General features: G+C 43.6%; 1 protein-coding gene across 5 annotated transcripts in view; it reads right to left on the reverse strand.

The window, feature by feature from the left end:
• CARMIL1 (capping protein regulator and myosin 1 linker 1) overlaps positions 1-14822 on the reverse strand; it is a 323350-nt gene that overhangs the window by 254319 nt on the left and 54209 nt on the right. The window lies entirely within an intron of this gene.

Consider the following 14822-nt stretch of genomic DNA (forward strand, 5'->3'; position numbering starts at 1 on the left):
AGAGAGCTACCCTGGCAAGAAGGGGTTCGATTTATCATGTGAAAAGTTACTGCCAAGCAAAGCCAATCTGGGGAAAGAAGTGAGAGATGTAAGACTTGCCTTTACAGCATGAGACATGGATTTGAGCCAGAAAATGATTGATTAATGCAGTACCTTTCATTGATTTAAGGGAAAATAGATAAGCTTTAAAAAAAATTTTCCAGTCTATGCATTTTTATCTGTGAGCAGGCCACCAATGAGCCTTCAGAGTCCCAAACTCCTATCTGCTGGGTCCTGATTCTTTTATGATCAAAGGAGAAAGGATTAAAACACACACACACACACAACTACCAATTATTCCTGGTACCCTGTGCTTCCATTCAGGATTTCTCTAGCAGTTAACACCTGCAGATGCTCCCCAGGGTTATACACATTCATCTTCCACTAAGTTTAATAAGTTCCATAAGGCACATAATAATAGTTTGAGGAAGTGGAAAAGTTATCCTTACCTAAAAAAGAGAAAACAACATAAAACTACAAAGTACTCCTGTGTGTGCCTGACACCCACAAAGGGAGAGGACCAGATGAAGAGCAGGGATGCGTTCTCCACGGCATGGTTTTGGTTACTCCGCCCATCCGCACTTGTCCAGTTACCTGGGATCTTTTATGTAGTAACATATAGATTGCTTTCTATCGTACCCACGACAGTGCCTCCAGCTTCTGTCAAAATTCAAGGCGTCCAATACTTTCTACAAAGTATCTGTCATTTAGTCCACTGCTGGGTTTCGATAAATACTGAACCTCAACAACTGAAAAGACGGATCCACTTATAATAAAAACCTTTGCCACGGAAGGAGTAGGAAAAAATCCACGTAGAAAGGTTTTCTGGTGGATCCACGATCACATCACAGAAGCAAAAAGGTGCCTTTTTCTGATTTGCGGGGCAGCCTTACTTCTAGCACACAGAAGTGATAAAATGAGACTTTTTTTCATACTACCAGGAATGATAAATTTAAACAAAAATAAATATCATTTACTGTACTGTGCCCTCAATATTACACTGGGCATTTTACATTTATTATTTTCCCTAATTTTCACACAATAGGGTGGATCACCAATGTCCCTAATTTTCAGGGCAGCGCTCTGAGGCTCAGGAGGTTAAATAATTGACTCAAGGACATAGTAGAGAAGCTTGAATTCCAACGAGCATCTTTCTGACTTCCAACAGTGTCACACCACCAACACAGCTAAACAAGCAATAGAGCAACTTGGTATCCAACTACATGCACCAAATACACTACAGTGATCAGTGAAGTACAAACTTTATTAAAGCCAAGAGTTATGAAAACAATTTACCATTCCATTCTGTCCACACTTGTTCTTTGAACTTGACTTTACCACAGCCTAGAAAACAGGCTGCTCACCCTTCCTTGCCATCAAATACAGCAGAATCTAGACCGCCCCATCCAGCAGAAACATAACATGAGTTATGTCTGTAAGTTTACATTTTCTTGTGGCCACATTTTTTTTAAGTAAAAAAAGAGAGATGAAATTAACAACTTAATTTAGTTAATCTAATTATCCAAAATAGCAGCATTTAAACATGTAATCAATACAAAAATTATTACTGAGACATTTTACATTCTTTCCTTCATGGTAAGTCTGAAATCTGGTATGTATTTTACACTCACAGTGCAACTCAATTCAGACTAGCGCATTGCAAGTGCTCAGTAGCTCCATGTAAATTTGCAGCTACCATATTGGGCCACACAGATATACACCCTTAGAGTTACATGTACAAAACCCCTTTAATAATTAGCCCCGTGTCTCTATAATGATCTGAAAAGAGAATGCTCTCTTCTTGCTTCCATATGTACACGCTCCTAAACGGGAGGTGGGGTGGAGGATGGAAGGACTGGGAGTTTGGGGTTAGCAGATGCAAACTCTTATATATAGAATGGATAAAAAACAAGGCCAGACTGTATAGCACAGGGAACTACATTCAACATGCTGTGATAAACCATAATGGAAAAGAATATGAAAAAGAATGTATATATATGTATAACTGAATCATTTTGCTATACAGCAGGAATTCACACAACACTGTACATCAACTACAGTTCTATAAAATAAAAATTTTTAAGTACAATTCCTAATTTAAATAAATAAACAAATAGAAGTTTACATTCCTGGGATGAGATTACAGGGATACCAACCAGACACTGCCTGAAATTCCACCACTGTAGCTTCCACTTAGTTCTTTAAATATAGTACTTTGAGCTGTTCTAACAAAAACGCCCCTGAACAGAACACTTTACACTGATATGCATCATTAAACCTTAGGTCACACAAAGGGAGCTGACAGCATGTCCGGGAAGAGTGGACAGGACACAGAAGACAAAACGAGATAGCCGACTTTCGGCACACCTAGGCTCTGAGCCTATCACAAGTCCCTGTCCCAAATTACCTTTGTCCTCCACAACTTGGAGGAATTACTGAAATCACTCCTTGTCAAGAATAACAAATGTCAAGAAATGGACTTCCCGGGTGGCACAGTGGTTAAGAATCCGCCTGCCAACGCAGGGGACACGAGTTTGAGCCCTGGTCCGGGAAGATCCCACATGCCACAGAGCAACTAAGCCCTTGTGCCACAACTACTGAGCCTGCGCTCTAGAGCCCACGAGCCACAACTATTGAGCCTGTGTGCCTAGAGCCCATGCTCCGCAACAAGAGAAGCCACCGCAATGAGAAGCCCACACACCGCAATAAAGAGTAGCCCCCGCTCGCTGCAACTAGAGAAAGCCCATGGGTGGCAACGAAGACCCAATGCGGCCAAAAATGAATAAATAAATTTTAAAAAGGAATACAAAAAGGAAACTACTGGGGCTTCCCTGGTTTCCAACCCAATAACCTAAGGCAAACGCTGTAAATGCCCACAGGGTCCCACAGATGGAATGCAGGGGCCAGATGAGCCTGTTCCCAGCTGAGGGCACAGACTTGAGTCCAGGCCAGGAGACCATGGCGGGTGGGAATGTGGCCCCAGCGTTGCTTGGTCACCTGACTTCTCAAGAGAAGTCACAAAGCTGGATTTTCAGGTTCATCACCTGATTTTTACGTGGTAGCAACTCACATAATATTTTAGATAACCGTGTACAGCTAAACAGGAAGTGGCTGCAAATCATACGTTATCTCAGGGAACTCATTTGCACACTCGGAGTTTACATGCAGACTAAGAGTGGGACTAGACCTCATGGAGCACTGACACTGCACCCTCTTCCTGCCATGATCTTTGCTGTCCTCTGGGGGAGACAAAACCATGCCTTGCCAGCTCTGAGACCAAGAGAAGCACAGAAAGCAAGACAGGGTGGGCTACGTGCAACGTTTGCCTCCTGGGGCATCTTCACCTGTAAGATGAGGGGCTGGTTTAGCCCAGGGCTGCATCGGGAGGGGCACAATCTGGAGTGAGTGGAATACACTTGCCCGTAGAGAAGGGACAGCCACATCTTGGAGGCACACAATCGTCCCAGTCAGTGGACAGACCTGGGGCAGCAGGAGCTACCAATGTCTTAAAAAGAAGGCAAAAATACAGATTTTTCTGGAAAACCTCTGAATCATTAAATGTTGGCAACTAATTCAAATCCTATTCCAATATTGTATGAGCTGAATTCAGCTCATAGGGCCACCTCTTTGTAGCCCCTGGATCAGGACGTCTCCAAAGTTCCACCTAGCCCCTTAAACGTGTAATTCTCACAACTTCCCTGCAGCATTAACTTGACCCACTTTCTCATGTAAAGCTTTGAAAGAGGTGCTGTTGATTGCAGGAGACTAGGAGAAAAATGACTAAATGAAATACAGTATCCTGGATTGGATCCTGGAATTAAAGGAAGTTAGTGGAAAAACTGGTAAAAATCCAAATGAAGTTGGCAGTTATAGTATTGTATCACTGTATCTTGGCTTTGGTAAGTTTACTACAGTTAAGTAAGCTGTTAATGTTAGGGAAAGCTGGGTAAATGTACATGGGAATTCTCTGAACTACTTTGGCTACTCTTCCATAAATCTAAAATAATTTCGAAATAAATTTTTTTTAAAAAAACTCATAGAACTGTACCCCACCCAAAGTATTAACTTTATAGTACATTAATTTCTAAAATGAAATGTGTTTTTAAACTTGGTAGTAAGCAGAACCATGAATTGCCTTGAATCTTCACTCTGATAGACTAAGAGAAACCAGAACGTACCAGAACAGGTTCTGTCCTTTGCTTTATAGCATCTGTGCAATAACCTGTGGGGCACGGAATCAATGGACTTTTACTAAGATAGCAAATGGCTGAATTTAGGTAATTATGATTAATTTGACTTGAGAAAGTTGCCAAATACTCAACAGCTTTTTGGTCTTAGAATACAAATTAACTTACAACCAGAGGACTGGAGACATGATTACCCAAACAAGAGAGGTAGAACCGAAGTAATAAATGAAAAGTTCTGGCATGGAATAATGCAAACTGCACAACAAAAGGCAGTGATCAGTGCCCTCTGGCAAATGAGGTAATTAACATAAATAACATACAGTCTATTCACATCTCACCCAGCGTTTGAAACAGCACCGTAGGTTACAACATACTTACATCATCACGTTTCCAACCAGCTCCTTTCAATCTTTCTTTGCTTTTGTAATAAGGCGGGATACATGGACAGAAATAAGCTGACATATTTCCAAATGTATAGAGAAAGCTGTACCATGAATGGGACGCACTGAAATCAACCAGCAGGAAAAGCTGTAGGAACTCTTTTCTAATTTGCATTCTGTCTGCCACTCCTATTATTACAGTCTTAAATCAATGTGACATATATAGTAAATATACTTACTAGAAAACATGAAATAAAATAATTAGTTTCATGAGTGCTTTGTGGCAAACAGATTTACAATAACTTTAAGCCACAAGAATGCCCAGAGCAAGAAATAGTCATTCTTGTTTAACAAATATTTATGAGGCTCTACCACAAAGCAACCTATGCGCTCAGCCTCGGGAATAAGCAGTGAACAGAACAAAGACCTCTGGTCCTGCGGAACTTACATTCTAGCAGAAGGGAGAAGAGACAAGGAATGAGATCAATAAATAAAATGTAGACTCTGTTAGATGATGCTAAATGCTAAGGAATAATAAAGTAAAGAAAGGAGACAGAAAGTGTTGGAGGGGTGTTGAAAGTTAAGGCGGGTGGTCAGAAAAGCAGGAAAGGCCTCACTGGACAAGTGACATTTGAGGAAAGACCTGAGGGATGTGAGGGAGCCTTGCCACATGGATACAGGGCGGGAAAGGAAAGGGAATTTCAGCAAATGCAAAAGCTCGGAGGTGGAAGCAGGCCCAGACTGTTTCAAGAAACAGTCAGGATGGATAAGTGGAGAAAGTAAACGGGGGAAAGTAAAAGATGAAGTGAGAGAGGATGGCGGCGGCCTAGGTCACATAGTAGCTTACAGGTCACAGGAATGACTTTGGCTTTTCCTCTGAATGAGATGGCAAGAGGATTGACATGATCTGAGCACATCTAATAACAGACCAAAGGGGATCAGGCTGGAAGCAGAGAGGCCGGTTAGGACATTCCATTAATCCAGGTGAAAAATTATGGTGGCCTGGCCCAGCGTGACAGCAGTCAGATGATAAGAAATGGATTCTGAATATATTTTGAAGGATTTGGATTTGCGATGGGGTGTGAGAGAAAGATAATTCAAGAATGACTCCAAATGTTTTGTCCTAGGTAAATGGAAGAATGGAATGCTGTTCACTGAGATGGAAAGACTGGCGGGGCAGGTTGGTGGGGGAGGGGAGCAGCTTGGCAGTAAGAGGAGAATTAGGATTTCCTTTTTGGACAGTTACATTGTTTGTTTTTATTGTGGTTTTAAATTCAAGCAGTTGATTTTTTTTTTTCATGTGGGAATAGTTTTAATTGGCTAAATGCCCTAACTGAACACACTTCCCAAAATTATTAAGTAATAGCCACACCATTTTCATTAAAAACATTTCAAAACCAAAAGAACAAAACAACTTGAAGTTTTGCCTTTTCCCCAAGGTTCATTAAACAGCCAAACACAGAGCTGAATAGATAAATCACAAAATAATAACTAGTAACTAGCAATACTGAAACCTAGTTAACTCTCAGTTACCCAGATAATCAAGTTATCCAGAACACTTTACTCACCAAACTCAATGGAGAAATGGCACTGAATGTATCGGTGGACTAGAAAATATTAAAAAAAAAATCTGTACGTTCCATGCAGTTGATTTTTATTCCAGTATTCCTGAACTTACATAATCAAAAAACAAGCTGACGGGATATTACCTCCAGATCCGTTCAGAAAAGGCGTTATCAGCCCTAGGTTTCATCACTGATTTACCTTTTCCAAAGCTCATTCCCACATCCTACACCCCTCTCAGACCCTCCCTCTGAAAACATTAATGCTTCTCAGCAGTAGTAACTTTGACGAGATTCAAGCAATTATCAAGGCAATTTTGCCCCCAACCTGCCTTTTTTCCCCCTCCCTTTGCCTCTAGAAGCCCTCTTTTGCCCACACATCCTTGTGCGATCCCCCAGATGCAATCTCCCACAAAGGATCCCCTAGAAATGATCACCCAGTGAAACAGACACCTCTCAGCACCCCTGAGGGGTTCCAAGGACATGTTATGTTTGAAATGCCTATTAGATACATCTGAGTATCCACGACCAGCAGGTAGGCAGATAAAGGGGGCCTGGGGTTCGCAGGAGAGATCAGGGCTACAAATAAAAATGTAGCAATCGTCACCATACAGATGAGTTTAAAAGCATAAGCTAAACAGAGAAGAGATGTAAGTGCCCTGAGGCACTCCATTTAGAGTTTGGGGAGATGAGGAACCAGCAAAGGAGGCTGAGAAAGACCAGCCAGAGCGGAACAAGGAAAACCAGGAGGGGTGTGTCGGGGCAGTCAAGTGGAGAATGTATTCAAGGGGGAGAATAATCGACCGTGTCAAATGCTGCTGTAGTTGAAATAAGAGGAGGCTGGGACCACGGTGGACCCCAGCAGTTAAAAACGTCACTGATGACCTGATAAGAGCAGAGGCAGTGGAGTCCGAATGAGGGGTAAAAACCCCACGGTATGGGTTCCGGATAGAATGGGGCGGGGTTGGGGGCGGATAGCAATATTAGACGTGATGAATACAGATGACTCATTCCAAATGTTCTGTTGTAAGAGGAAGAGAAGAAATCGGCCAGTAGCTGGAAGCGAAATCAGAGTCAAGAGAGGATGTTTTTATTTAATGGGAAAAATAATAACCTGTATGCCTGTGGGAATTCAGTAGAGAGAAGAAAACTGATGATATAGGAGGGAAAGGAGAAATTTTATGGAGATGGAAATGGGATGTCGTGCCCAAGGAGCTGGGGGCTCGGGCACAGACACAGGCAGGTGCTAGGTGTGGTGCAGGGAGCATGTGGAAGTTCTCTTCCAATTGCTTCCATTTTTATTTTTAGTTTTTAGCGAAAAGGGGAATGGCAAAGAGTACAGAAGACAATGGATGTTTGAAGAGCAAGTATAAAGTATGGGATGGTTGTCTAAGAGAGGGAGGGAATGAACAGACAGTGGCAACACGACATGACTGTCAGGTGACATCAAGGGCCCACCTGGCACTTGTGATCACTAACTTAGAGTGAGATGATCAATACCGTGGGGTATGGTTTTGTCCTGGCACATGTGGCTGCACAGGTGCAAGTACAGAGTAGGTACAGAGAAAGAGATGGATTTAACTGGAATTGTGGTTTAGTCAAGCGAGAATGACACAGTGTGAGAGGGACAAGAGTGATGAGGATGTAAGTAGTGATGCGAGTGGTTGATCAGGGAATTCAAGCTGGGAAAGGAGAGAAGTCAGGACTTGGGGTGAGGGTGGAACCGTGAAGAGGTGGCGGATTCAATGAACTGAAGGTCCTGGTGGTCCAAGGACTGTCAAGGTTGGAGGTACCACACAAGACGAGCCAGAAGGACGGGAGTGGTGGTCAGAGTGGGGTGTCCAGAGAGAGCTATGGAGGCACTGAGGTTACTGGTGATGACAGGACCAAGGGCATGACCCTGGGATGGAGTCACTGAGGAAGGTGGGAGACCACTCACGGGAGGAGATGAGGTTGAGAAGCTGAGGGATGAAGGGGTTGGGAGGATTACCGACATGAAGAGTGAAATTCAGGAGAACCAGCAGGAGTTGCGCTGGAGAGAGGGACAGTGAGCCAGAAACCGCGCCCTTCAGGGAACGAGGGGAGTGACTGCGTGGGGGAGCAGATGCCTGGCAAGGGACGGGGGGCCACAAAGAGACCTGAGACACAGCAGGAGGCTTTCGGGAGGAGGGGACACAGCACAGAAACTTCGGAGAAAAAACCTTTTTTTAAAAAAATAAATTTATTTATTTATTATTTTTGGCTGTGTTGGGTCTTCGTTGCTGCACGCGGGCTTTTCTCTAGTTGCGGTGAGCGGGGGCTACTCTTCGTTGCGGTGCGCGGGCTTCTCATTGCGGTGGCTTCTCGTTGCGGAGCACGGGCTCTGGGCATGCGGGCTTCAGTAGTTGCGGCACGTGGGCACAGTAGTTGTGGTTCGTGGGCTCTAGAGCACAGGCTCAGTAGTTGTGGCGCACGGGCTTAGTTGCTCCGCGGCATGTGGGATCTTCCCGGACCAGGGCTCGAACCCGTGTCCCTACATTGGCAGGCGGATTCTTAACCACTGCACTTCCAGGGAAGCGTAGAGGATGCTACCCCATCCCTAACCGTGGTTCAAGGGTAAGGTTAAAAACCTGCAGCCACTTGAGAGGCCTGCAGGAGAAGCAGTATTGTCAGGGGAGCCCCAGGTTTCCATGAAAGCAAGAAGGGGAAGGGGATGTCCACAGACAAGGTCAGGAAGTTGGGGATTTGCTGATGACTGACCCCGAGGGCACAGAGTGCACAGGGAGAGGGCTCCAGAGGGAGAGACAGGATTTTAAAAACTGAAGTAAAGAGTGAAATGAGGATATGACAAAGGGATGAGGGATGCCTTGGGAGTCCAGGCTTCCTATGGTGACTGGCACAAACAGGAGTAGAAAGCGTGATGCGACAGGTCCTGATGCTGAAGGTAGAGAGTGATGGAGAGGCTGGCAGTGCGGAAGGGTCTTTCCAGGAGCAGAGAACTGGGGGTCCTATCTGACCCCTACTGAGGACGTTAAGGGTGCTGAGGAAGGTGGGGGGCTGAGAAGATACAGACTTACTCCTCACTAATGGGCCAGTAGAGAGATGTTTTGTAAAATTAGCCTCTTCCGAAAAACGTGAAAATACTGACTTGACCTAACTATCGCAGCAATTACCTTAGATCCTTCATGTCTAGAAATAAATGTAAATCCTCTAGAAACCACAATTCTGCGTTTTTTAAACTACCCAAGGGAACTCCCTGGCAGTCCAGTGGTTAGGACTCGGCGCTTTCACTGCCAGGGCCCGGGTTCCATCCCTGGTCGGGGAACTAAGATCCCACAAGCCACGTGGCCAAAAAAATAAAATAAAATAAACGACCCCAAATTTCCTCAACTACGGGAGAATGAACATGAAAGCACATAAGCCTTCACAGTGGCACACTGGCCATTGGGTGCTATAAACATTCTAAGTTAAAGAAACACCCAATGATGTACATTCTTCCGCAAGTACCTACAATCTTATAAAACATCGGAACAAGGAGAAGCAGTGCTTAGGCCCTGAACTCTTTAGGATTCTTAGAAGGAAACTGTGTGCTTATTTTACGTCTGGAAAATAAGATTAGACAGATAGTTACATCATATTTCCTGACAAGATTATTAGAGTGCGGTTGCCACAGTAACCAGTGAGCCACGCGCAGAGCTGGAGGAGGAGGAAAGTTAGAGGGCATCTTTTTCAAAAAGAATAAATGACATACTTTCAGAGCAGGTAAGAATTGCTAAAGGCCCTGTAGTTGGATCCTTCACCCAAAGGGCCCTAGAAGATATAAAGTTCTTACATATAGAGAAACTGTAAGAAATGCTCTTTTGAAATTTCACATCATCCAAAGAGAAAAATAAGGTAAAAATGAAACTTCTTAGGCGTGAGTTGAGAGATGTTGGAAAACTTATCAGTAATAATAAATAAAATAAAGATTTCAAGCCTAACTACAAAGAACAGAGACATATCCTCAGTACTTACTAGATGCCGAGCACTTTCTTTTCACTTAATCCTCACAACAATTCCATTTCTTCGGTTGAGCAGTCAAAGAAGTAATCAAGGTTACAGAGTATAGTTGGCCCTTTGGATCAGAGGGTTCCGCATCCGCAGATTGAACCAACAACAGATCGAAAATATTTGAAAAAAAAAAATTCCAGAAAGTTCCAAAAAGCAAAACTTGAATTTCCTGCACTCCAGCAACTATTTACACAGCACTCACATTGTATTATGTATTATAAGTAATCTAGAGATGATTTAAAGTGTGCAGGAGGATATGCATATGTTATATGCAAATATATGCCATTTTATATAAGGAAGGTGAGCATCTTGGATTTCGGTATCCTCGGGGGATTCCGGAACCAATCCCCTCGCGGGTACCGAGGGATGACTGTAAGTTCTAGAGCTGGGATTTGAACCCCGGTGAGCCCAGCCCCCAAACCTGCCCTGCATCTAGAGACTCTCGGGACGGCCCGGTATCCATGACAGCTGTAGTCAGGTTATCAGTCCAGATGAGCGTCTAGCCTGTCTGTCACCAAAAGCTGACGTGAGAAAGTCACTCTCATCCTCTCTGAACCCGAGTTTCCTCATCTGGAAATGAGATTAAATAACCTCTTCACAGAGGGAAAACCAAAGATCCAAATAAGTCTCTGGCCTAGTCTTATACATACAAAGTCATGTTCTTAGAAACAGGTCAGGGGAAACCTTAATGGTCTCATCACCTCCTGGTGTTTATATCGCGTCTGAGACATCCCCGTGCCGAAGTCTCATCCATCTTACACCTGACTTCTTCCAAGTGCGGGTTACTCACCAGCCAATGAAGAAAAACACTTTAACTCCAGACAATTAAACTCTGTCCCATTTAATGTCCTTTCTCTGACTCTAGTTGAATACTATGCACTCATTCAGAGCAAGTCTGGATACTCAGGAAGCTCTAAATATTGGAAGATGCCAGCTCCTTTGAAGAAGAGCTCAGCAACCTTTTCCACACCTGCACCCCCCTCCACCTGTCAGGCACTATTTTCTGCTCTCCACGTTCCCTGAAGATCGCAGGCATGGATGAACAACCGCTAGCCCAAATGTCCTCAGGACCCTGGGAAGGTATTCTGTTAGGCTAAGAGGCTTAAATTCATTTAGAAAAACTAGATCTTTCTTATTACTTCCCCAACACATTGTTAACATTCTGGATTTTTAAATATGTATATAAAAGATAGACCAAAAAAAAAAAAGATAACAGGAGGTGAAGGGTTATGCTCCATCAGTACACACACCCTCCGTCAGTTCCGTTCAGATGCAGCTTTTATTTTCCTCTGGCTCTGAGCACTCCTTTGACAACATTTTATCGTCCATAGCATCTTCTGCAAGTCTCACATCTCTCTAGAATCAGACAGCCTCGAGTCACACCCCAGCTACTTAACTAGCTGTGCAACCTACAGCACTACCTAAAAGCTCAGTGCCTCAATTTACTCATCTGTAAAATGGTCATAACAATAACATCAACCTCATAAAGTTCTAGTGAGGTCAAATAAGAACACCTAGTGCCTGGCACAAGTATGTAAACATTAGCTACTATCACTGCGGTTCCCCTTGACTGTCAGGCCTCTGTTTTTTGTGTACTTCCTATTAAGATCTAAGTTCATCAGGAAACTGCCACATTGTCATACTTCTTCCTTCTGGTACTTTCCCCGTATCTTCTATGAAGGATTCCTTTATAAATACACAGTCAGAATTAAAACATCTGAGAGTTTCCTAACTTTCCTGACATCTGGAGTATGATCACTTAGCAATTCTTATTCAACATTTTTTAAAACAACAGCTCCCTTACAGTCTCTTCAGCATTCATTTTGGAGGCTGAGTCTACCGACTCACCACCTTGTACGCAGGGGGCGTTCGGATCTCTCCTCCTAGTGAGTGGCTGGTTCATGGTCTTCTGCGGATCCATCCGGTCTTTCATCTATGTGACCAATGCCCCTTGTGGTCAACGGCACACATGTTAAAGACAGATGGCTGGGGTCTGAGGTTCAATCTGAAGTTGTGGAACAAAAGCTACACTAATTGGCCTATCTGGGAATTAAACCTCTGGTCTTTGGCCTTTTTAAGTATCATACATAAACCAACAGGCCCATATTCTTGGCCTCCAGACAAAAGCAATAAATTCTCGTGGATTGTTCTTAGTCGTTTGTCAAGTTCTACAAGTGGAGGATCTGTCAGATAACGAATATTCTACACTCAAAATGTTGTGACATAGGACTTCCCTGGTGGCGCAGTGGTTGGGAATCTGCCTGCCAATGCGGGAGACACGGGTTCGAGCCCTGGCCTGGGAAGATCCCACATGCTGCGAAGCAGCTAAGCCCATGTGCCACAACTGCTAAGCAACCCCCGCTCGCCACAACTAGAGAAAGCCCACACACAGCAACGAAGACCCAATGCAGCCAAAAATAAATAAATAAAAATAAATTTATAAAAAAAAATAAAATATTGTGACATAAACACTGGTTCAAAAATAGCAATTGTTACAAAAGACATTAAGCTACACATTGAACACTGAAGACTTTAATGGCAGCTGACTTTAAAAGTAAGGAGAAACCTTCTGCTTCTTCACTATGGAGCTTGAAAAACAAATGACCATCCCAAGGAAGGTCTGCCCACCTGGGTTAGTTGCGGAGAGAATCAGAGGCTCAGTCAAATTTCCATTTTAATGCTATTTAGAAAGTGGTCTCTGACTGTGGTAAGGCTAAAGAAAACATCTTAAAAATATAAGTAATGAATCTGTAAGGAGGGGAAAGTAATAAGGAACCAAACAAATAATGAAGCTGACAGTTTCCTTGAGTCTGACAACAACGCAGCCTAAATGGGCATGATGTTGGAATCCTGGAAACGGGGAAGGGAGCGTCTACAGCCAATTCTTTCTTAATAACATCACCATCACCTCCACCATTTACTGATCATGTGCCAGTAAACGACTTGCTAAGAGTGTTCATGTCATACCTCATTAATCTTTATAAAAACCCCAATGGCAGAGATTACTGAGGTTTAACAAGGGTAAGTAACATGCACAAGGTCGCAGAGAACAGGGCTGGGACTCAAACACCAAAGCCACTCCATGCCCTTAATTACTGCCTTCCAACTAACACCAGCATCCCTGCATCTGGCCTCCCACTTCCCAGCCAGAGACAGACCCAACTCTGAAGAGAACAGAAACTTCCATTTGGTGGCTTTACCAGTACTGGACACCATGGTCCCAAAGCCCACCGATTTGTCTACGGCCACACTGCTAGGAGTTGCTGTTCTGTTCAAGAAAGACCATCTGAAATATCTACTACCTGAATATCCACCACACAGGGAAGGATAATGAAAACTGGACAAACTCCATGATAGGAATCAAAGTAAGCCCAGAAAAGAAGCAGGCAGGTTGCATAAAAGGTAAAGGGTTTCCTGCCCCAATATTACATTAAGAAAATAACCTCCTGGCAAGGAAAACTCCATGAATCCCGGTGAAAGGAAGCAGAGGGAGATGGAGGTGAGAAGTAGAGGGAGGTGGATGTGAGGAAAACCAAACTCCACCTTCGTATGCTAGCTAGAAGCCAGCCAGGCAAACTCAGACTCAAATGACTTCCCAAGAGGGTTCAAACAGCTAAGGAGGGGAAGGCCAAGCTTAAGAGATTGTGGGTGTGTGCATGGGGGAGGTGGTAGGCCCCTATTTATAACAAGGGCAACGTCTTCATTTTCACCCCCATCAGTTGGTTGTGGTGGTTTTATATTATTTTATATTGGTGGGGGAACAAACGGGAACTTGGGTAGGAAAAAAAAAAGTCACAAAGGAAATTCTGTAGTTTGTTTTTCATTCATGGAATATACAAATTCCATCAAAACTATCACACCCCTTAGGGACTCTCTATGGGAGGAGTAATGCTGGTGGAAACTCAAATTCTGAAACAGTGGGATCACCCTGTAACTTTCAGCATAGAAAACATGTGCTGAGCCTTTTCATTTTAAATAACTTTCAAAAGACAAAAATAGCACAGCCCAAGAAGTAAGATTTAAGTGTGAAATCCCTTCATAACAACAACTCATTCATCAAAATAGCTGTTAAAACCCAATCAATGGGGCTTCCCTGGTGGCGCAGTGGTTGAGAGTCCGCCTGCCGATGCAGGGGACACGGGTTTGTGCCCCGGTCCGGGAGGATCCCACATGCCGCGGAGGAGCTGGGCCCGTGAGCCATGGCCGCTGGGCCTGCACGTCCGGAGGCTGTGCTCCGCAACAGGAGAGGCCAAAACAGTGAGAGGCCCACGTACCGCAAAAAAACAAAACAAACAAACAACAACAAAAAAAACCCAATCAATGGCCCACTCACTTACTGGAAAAGTGCTAAATACAAAGATTTCCTCAGAATAAAATTCTCTGAACTGGTCTTCTAAAATAAGTGCAGCAATTTATATCTGCTCATAGATAATGACATAATGGCAAAACTATTACCAAAAGTATAGACTCTCCTAATAAAAGTAGTCAAGACACAGAAAAAGGACCACCTTTTTTCTGTAAAACTAATATGTAAAGGCAGAACTACTAGAAAAATCAAGGGACTGTGCCTGCCTCTATTCTCATCAGATACACAGAAAATGAGGACCATGGCTCTTTCCCTGCCG

The sequence above is a fragment of the Leucopleurus acutus genome (genome assembly GCF_964270905.1).
Source record: "Leucopleurus acutus genome assembly, chromosome: 10".
In the NCBI taxonomy this organism is placed as follows: domain Eukaryota; kingdom Metazoa; phylum Chordata; class Mammalia; order Artiodactyla; family Delphinidae; genus Leucopleurus; species Leucopleurus acutus.